Raw genomic sequence first — 6,483 nt, 5'->3', positions numbered from 1 at the left:
TTATGTGAGGAAAAAAATTCGTCACAACGTCGTCACGATAGGGTCCTCACATATAATATTATGTGACGAAAATGTAATTTCCTCACATTAGAGTCTCATGCTTATATGAGGAAAAAATTCCTCACAAATAGTCTTATTTTTTCATCACAAAAACTCTAATTGTGAGAAAAAAATTCCTCACAAATAGTCTTAATTTTCCTCACAAAAACCTTCTGATCGCTGATTTTAAAACGTATATGGGCAACAATAAAAAAATAAGAGGCTTCTCAAAAAACTAAAATAAACAATAAAATTTAAGAGCTAAAAAAAACGTAGAATACAAATGTAATCACCTACACCGAAATGCATGTTAATAAAGATCACATGAGTTCAAAACAATGAAACTCTAATCATAATCGATGCAGTTTAAACATATTTAGCACATTTTCATACACTATAAACATAACCCAGACAGTAGGAGCTTCCCAATTCTGTGTCTCGCACGTGTTGCTTTCTAGGTGAAAGTGGAGAGAATGCAGTCTGTGTCTGCTCCAACAGCAGGCACAAAAGATTTACTGGCACCACCGAATAGAGAACCTTGTGAATTATTCGCAGATGGATTACTGGTTGATGAACTGAGTCCAGAAGTCATATTTCCAGAACTTGATAGCCCGAATGATACAAAATTGGTAGTAGTTCTTCCGGAACTTAGATTAGCAAAAACATCCAGCAAGCTGCACATGTAGTAAACGGAATTTAGATTGTATTCTCATAGAAATCAATGTCATCAACAATGAGTAAAAGAACACAACTTGCAAACAGTTGGAAATCATTTTCTTTTCTAGTCTGTATGCATAGAACTAACCTGCTAGAGTTTTCTTGTATACCGGGTCCGGTGCTTGATTTGGGCATCAAGGAAGGGAACTTATCTACAATATGAAACACTTTGAATGAACTAGAAGGATTCCAAATACTGAGCTGAATAAAATATAATTATATACACACATAAAAGTTCAATCTCCTTACCTACAGAGCACTCATTCTAAATGCTGCTCTGTTTTGAGGTTGAGACAAACCATTTTCGACATCATCTGAAGTTCAATCTCTCACCAAAAAAGCTTCAAAGGACACTGCAGTGTCACTGTTATTTACAGGGTAGTATGTGTGAGAAGGGGAAGAAGTTTCTACCAGATAGTCCTTGATCTTGAGGAGTAGAAACATGAGTATCCAATAAACCAGTACTACTCTCAAATTTGTGATCGTCTTGGACATTCAGCACTGAAACACAAAATAGATGCATACTAGTGTAAACAATTGCAACTAAAACTTTCAAAGATATAATGATCCAAGTATACCTTGGAGTTGGGCTCAAATTTTTCACAATTTTCCAGAACTGTAAGAGATGTTGAGGGCACGGGTAGTAGGCCTGACTTCAAGGCTAGAGCCCACAACTTCCTCTGCTCTACTGTTCCCTACCATCATTTTAAGCCACTCGACAAGATTAACCTGCCACAGACACAATTATTGATATTGTTACTCGAAGGGGGTGGCCAGCTTCCCGGTCACTCTGTCTGGAGTGGCATACATCCCGATTTACTAAGAATTTACTAGCTATGCTTATCGTATATAAGTAATTAAATTAGCACCTCATTGGCTGGACGTGTGTAATCTACTGGATCTCTTCCGGTGACAGCTTCAAGAAGTAGAACACCAAAACTGTATATGTCGCTTTTTTCATTCAGCAAGTCAGTATTTGCATATTCAGGAGCCACGTAACTGAAATTAACAAAAGCACCTGATTATTATGAGGGAAAACTACAATAAATAAAAAAATATCAGAAATTCAAAAGGCAAATATACCCAAAAGTTCTCATCACCCTTGTTGTTATATGGCTTTCCCCAGATTCCAGCAGCTCAGCCAAACCAAAACCGTACCAATTCTCTGAAATTTACCAAACCCAAAACAAGAATAATAAGCGCAATAAATTCTAAGATGGATGTAAGAGCAAATAAACTTATATTGTGCAAGTTATCTTTGATTGTGGAGTGCGAACCATGATATAAATGATTTTGCAAGCTGGAATACTCATGCTCATTAGGAGAACTCTAATGTTGTAATTTGACAACAATAAGAACTGAAAGGCGCAATTTTCAGTAGGAAAGAAAGACTACTAGTGCCATCCCATAGAACTAGACCTTGTTCATTATTGGTTAATGAAGAACCTTGCAAATGACCATTCCTACTTTCTTCACCGCCTGGTTACTAACTAAATAATTAAGAAAATAGACACTACCAATTCACAACTCAAAATCACCAACAAGAGTTAATTTAAAATCCGAGCAAATAAATCCTGTTTTATGACTTCAATTTTTCAAACAACACGAAATAAATAATTTCACATCCACATTAACACATAGAAAGCAGATCAACGCTCGGAGAAACTTACAACAAAAGCCACCAAAAAAAAACTTAACAAACAGCAATTTCCACACTCAAAGCGCCCCAAATTACCATAAAGAAGAAGAGCCTCCGATTCGGAAATCGAGAGTGATATATCACTGCATGATATAAAAATAAAAATAAAATTAGGAGAAATGTAGGAGGAAAAATGATATTAGAGGCAACGATATACAAATAATAGATCGAGCAACTATCACTGCATGATCGAGAGAGAGATTACCTAAAAAAGTTGGTTGATACTCTTCCATGAAGAATCTGAACCAGACAAATCAATCGACAATATGTTTTTAAATTGAGAGAGGATTGAAAAGAGATTCAGAGAGATTGAAAGATAATTGCTTTCGTTTTTTGAAGTCACGCTGCGAAGAATGAGGGAATTTTGGGAAGAGGTTTAGTTTTAACTTTTGCTTATGAGGACTTTATTTTGAGATAATTATAAAAATGACCCCATTTTTTATTTTTTTGTGATGATATTAAGTTTCCTCACATAAAATATACTAATGTAACAAAATTTGATTTTGTCACATAAGTTTGTAACAAATACTAATATTTCTTGTAGTGTGCATGTAATCAACGGTTTGTATGCCACGGGAGTGGGTATATACTAGTTTTGAGATTGCCTTAGGAATCATCTTATTAATTGAATTGAACATGTTAGTTAGGAGAATCTGTTGAAACCTTTGCCTTGGGAAGTCTTCTCTTATGTGTTTCTCTGTTTCGCAGCTTGATTTATTTTCTTTCCTGTTGTTTATTTATTTAGTTTTAAAACCAAAACTCTTGATTTCGTTTGTCCAGATAGAGTAGAATAATTTAGGATAGGAATTGGTAAATTCAGTCTCTGTGGAATACGACCTTGCTTGCTACTGTACACAATTGCACCCGTACACTTGCGGCGTGTTAAATAAAATAGCGAACAAGTTTTTAGCGCCGTTGCCGGGGACTGATTTTTATCAGTACTATCTGTAGATTGTTTGAGACTAATCTGGATTTTTTTTTTTTTTATGTTCTTTATTTTTCTTTTGGTTCTTATTTTTTGGTTGTGGAGTTTTTCCAGGTAGTGCATGAGCAGCTATGGAGATTTTTGATAGCATGGGCACTACATGCTATCAATGGCCAACCGAGAGGGTATATTTGGAGAATGTTGCTGCCACCACAAATTCTGATTCAGTAGCTTTGTTAGCCACTCAAATCGCTGCATTGTCTTCCAAGATAAATGCTTTGAGTATTGCTAAGATGGAGTCAGCTGTGAAAAATCCGATGATGATGGAAGAAGCAAATTTTGTCAGCAATTGGAATTTCAGGAATTTTCAGCAGGGTGGATTTCAAAGAGTACAACAGGGAAACAATCAGAGTTGGCAACAGTTCTATCATGGAGGGTGCCCGAATAACGTGCTTCAGGCTCCACCAGGCTTCTCTGTCACCAATGGAGTCATCAATGAGAAGAAGAAGCCTAATTTGGAAGAGCTGCTGATGAAATTTATCTCCAAGTCGGATGAGAGGATGGAGAAGCTTGAGTCTACCACTGCTGCTGTAGTGACTCAGATGAAGGTATTTGAGACTCAGATGACTCAAATGACCACTGCTATTAGCAATCTATATCAGTCGGGCCAATTCTCAAGCAATACCGTAGTGAGTCCAAAAGAGCAGTGTATGACCATTGAGCTCAAAAGTGATATATCATATGAAGAGCCTCAAGCGATGGAAGAAGAACAAGAAGTTCTGAAAGTTGAGATGAGCTTGAAGGATGAAAATTTTAAAAGTGTTGAAGAGCGCGATGTCCAAAATGTAGTTGACACTTGCATCGACCAAGGGAAATCATTGAAGGCTTGTCTCTTTAGCTTTTATCTAACTCCATCTTTTGATTTTAATTTTGATTCATCTGATGAACACTTTTTGGAGTGTGGTAGTACTTTTGATTGTTCACAGGATGGCCATAGTTTTCAAGAAATTTTGAAGGTTGGAAAACCACCTTATCATTGGTTCACAACAGATGATGTACTCAAATTTGATGAAAAGTGGCCACCACCTACACCTGCTGGATCGTCGAGCTAACGACGTTAAAAATAGCGCTTGTTGGGAGGCAACCCAATTTTGGTGAGTTTGTTTCTTTTCTTTTGTTAGTTTGTTTTTGTGCCCCACAAATCCTTTTCAAACTTATTCTCCTTAGTGGTGAATAAGTTTGGGGGGATGTGTCTTTGTGGGTACATTTTTGTTGGTTGTTTTTGTTTGTGTTGTCGTTGAGTTGTTTAGTCTTGCTTTGGTGGTTTCTCTGTGATGTTACCTTGATGAAGATGTGAGTAGTGTAGAGATTGGTTAGATAACTGGCTCATGATGATTTCTGCTTTAAACTTGTGAAATTGCATGCGTTTGTGTTGATATTGTTGTGATTGAGCATGATTGATGAATGATAAGCATGGTCTCTATGTGTTTGCAATCAATGAAATAAGCTGTGAGTTTTGAGCCTTGACTATCACAATTTTTACAGTCTTATTTCTTATTCTTGAGTGATTGTTCGAGCATGCTTGTGTCTCACTAGAACTTGTCTTGGTTTCTCACTCGAGGTCACATAGTGTGCTTAATAACTTTGAGATGATAGAAGGCCGTCTTTGCTACCCTATATATCCCATCTTTGTCCTATATCTTTATATGATCCTAGTTCACCCCTTTTGAGCCTTATTATCCATATTCTTTGATTTAGCCTTGGGTGGGAGCTTGAAAATTGTTGAAATAGGATAGTTGGTTTGTGGAGATGAATGATCATGAGTTATGTTTTTTTTATCTTGATTGGAAAAATCCTAGTACCCTGACTTGTTTGAAAAAAAAAAAAGGAAAAGAATTGAAAAAAGAAAAAGACAAAAAAGAGGTACATAGGATGCTTTAGAAAGTCATAATGTCATGAGGAATAATTGATGAGTTGTCATGGATTTTGTATTGAAAATTTTGGTTTTATGGGAGGTGGAGGATTGTGTTGAATAAGAATGCTATAAGGTTGGTGATCATGCTACATTGAGAGTATCTATTAGTCACTTAGCCAAATATATCCTACCCTACCAAAGAGCCTACATTACAACCCTCAATAAAGACCTTTTTTATCTTAGTTATAGGAGCACACATTAAGTGGTGGAGAGGTGAGACGATTGACAAGCTTATGGTTGAGTACTTGTTTTGCTTGAACTGAGCGTATACACGTCCATGTTGATTGTCACTTGAGAGTTGAGAGACCTTAAATTCTTTATCTTTTTGGTGAGGATTGCAATTTATTGAGACCATAATTTGAGTTTGTCATGAGTGTGATATCTTGATGATAAGAGATACAAATGCATGTCGTTATTTTTGTTGACAAATCTGAAGCCACAATGTTATCCACTTTTCTCTGCGCTCTTGTTGATTCATTCTTGGTTCATCTTTGTCTTGTCCGAGGACGGACAATAGTTTAAGTTTGGGGGGTTGATAAACATGCATTTTTACCTCTTGGTATGTCATATTTGATGGTTAGTTATGAGGTTTTTGTGTGTTTGATGGTTTATTTTGAGCTTATATTGGTTTTTGGTCAAGAACTTGTCACTTGCTTGTGTTTGAACGAATTTTCAGAAATAATGAAGCAGAATTTGGAAGAATTGGCTGAAATACAAGTTTTAGTTCGTCTCGATAGGAGTTCGTGAGCGCAAACGGATAATAAATCGGATTTCGGACGAGAGAGAACGAGCCAAAACAAATTCTCTGCGCAAAGCTATCAGGAGTTCTGTTTCGTCACGCGGGCCAGCCATGCGGCCGCGCGACGTGGCCGCGCGAGTCGCCGTATTTCCGCCCAAAATTCATTTTTTTTTAGCAATTTTGGGTATTTTTGAGAGCTACAAGACCTAGGGCATATAAATACTCCCCAAGAACTTATTCTCTGCAACATTTTATCATCTTTTATCATATTTTACTTTTCCTGAGAGCTGAGAGAGACGGAGAACGGAGCAAGAGCAAGAACGGAAGATTCTCAATTCTACTACGGTTTTTCTTGTGGATGTTTATTTGTTTTATTGAGAATTGTATTC

At 36.7% G+C, this 6,483-nt stretch overlaps 1 long non-coding RNA gene across 6 annotated transcripts; it reads right to left on the bottom strand.

Moving 5' to 3' along the window:
* Positions 1-263: 263 nt before the first annotated feature.
* LOC131001370 (uncharacterized) lies at positions 264-2,959 on the bottom strand. Of its 6 annotated transcripts, XR_009093912.1 has the most exons (9): positions 2,661-2,957; positions 2,492-2,538; positions 1,840-1,921; positions 1,626-1,755; positions 1,335-1,485; positions 1,168-1,257; positions 1,006-1,109; positions 845-908; positions 264-713 (listed from the first exon to the last, which is right to left on the bottom strand). It is a non-coding gene; the product is annotated as an uncharacterized LOC131001370 (long non-coding RNA). The 6 variants fall into 6 exon arrangements; XR_009093913.1 differs by having other exon boundaries at positions 1,006-1,257; positions 1,857-1,921; positions 2,661-2,959; XR_009093910.1 differs by having other exon boundaries at positions 1,006-1,257; positions 2,427-2,538.
* Positions 2,960-6,483: the final 3,524 nt, after the last annotated feature.

This window comes from Salvia miltiorrhiza, chromosome 8 (assembly GCF_028751815.1).
Source record: "Salvia miltiorrhiza cultivar Shanhuang (shh) chromosome 8, IMPLAD_Smil_shh, whole genome shotgun sequence".
Lineage (NCBI taxonomy): Eukaryota > Viridiplantae > Streptophyta > Magnoliopsida > Lamiales > Lamiaceae > Salvia > Salvia miltiorrhiza.
This window is presented reverse-complemented; position numbering and strand designations above follow the sequence as displayed.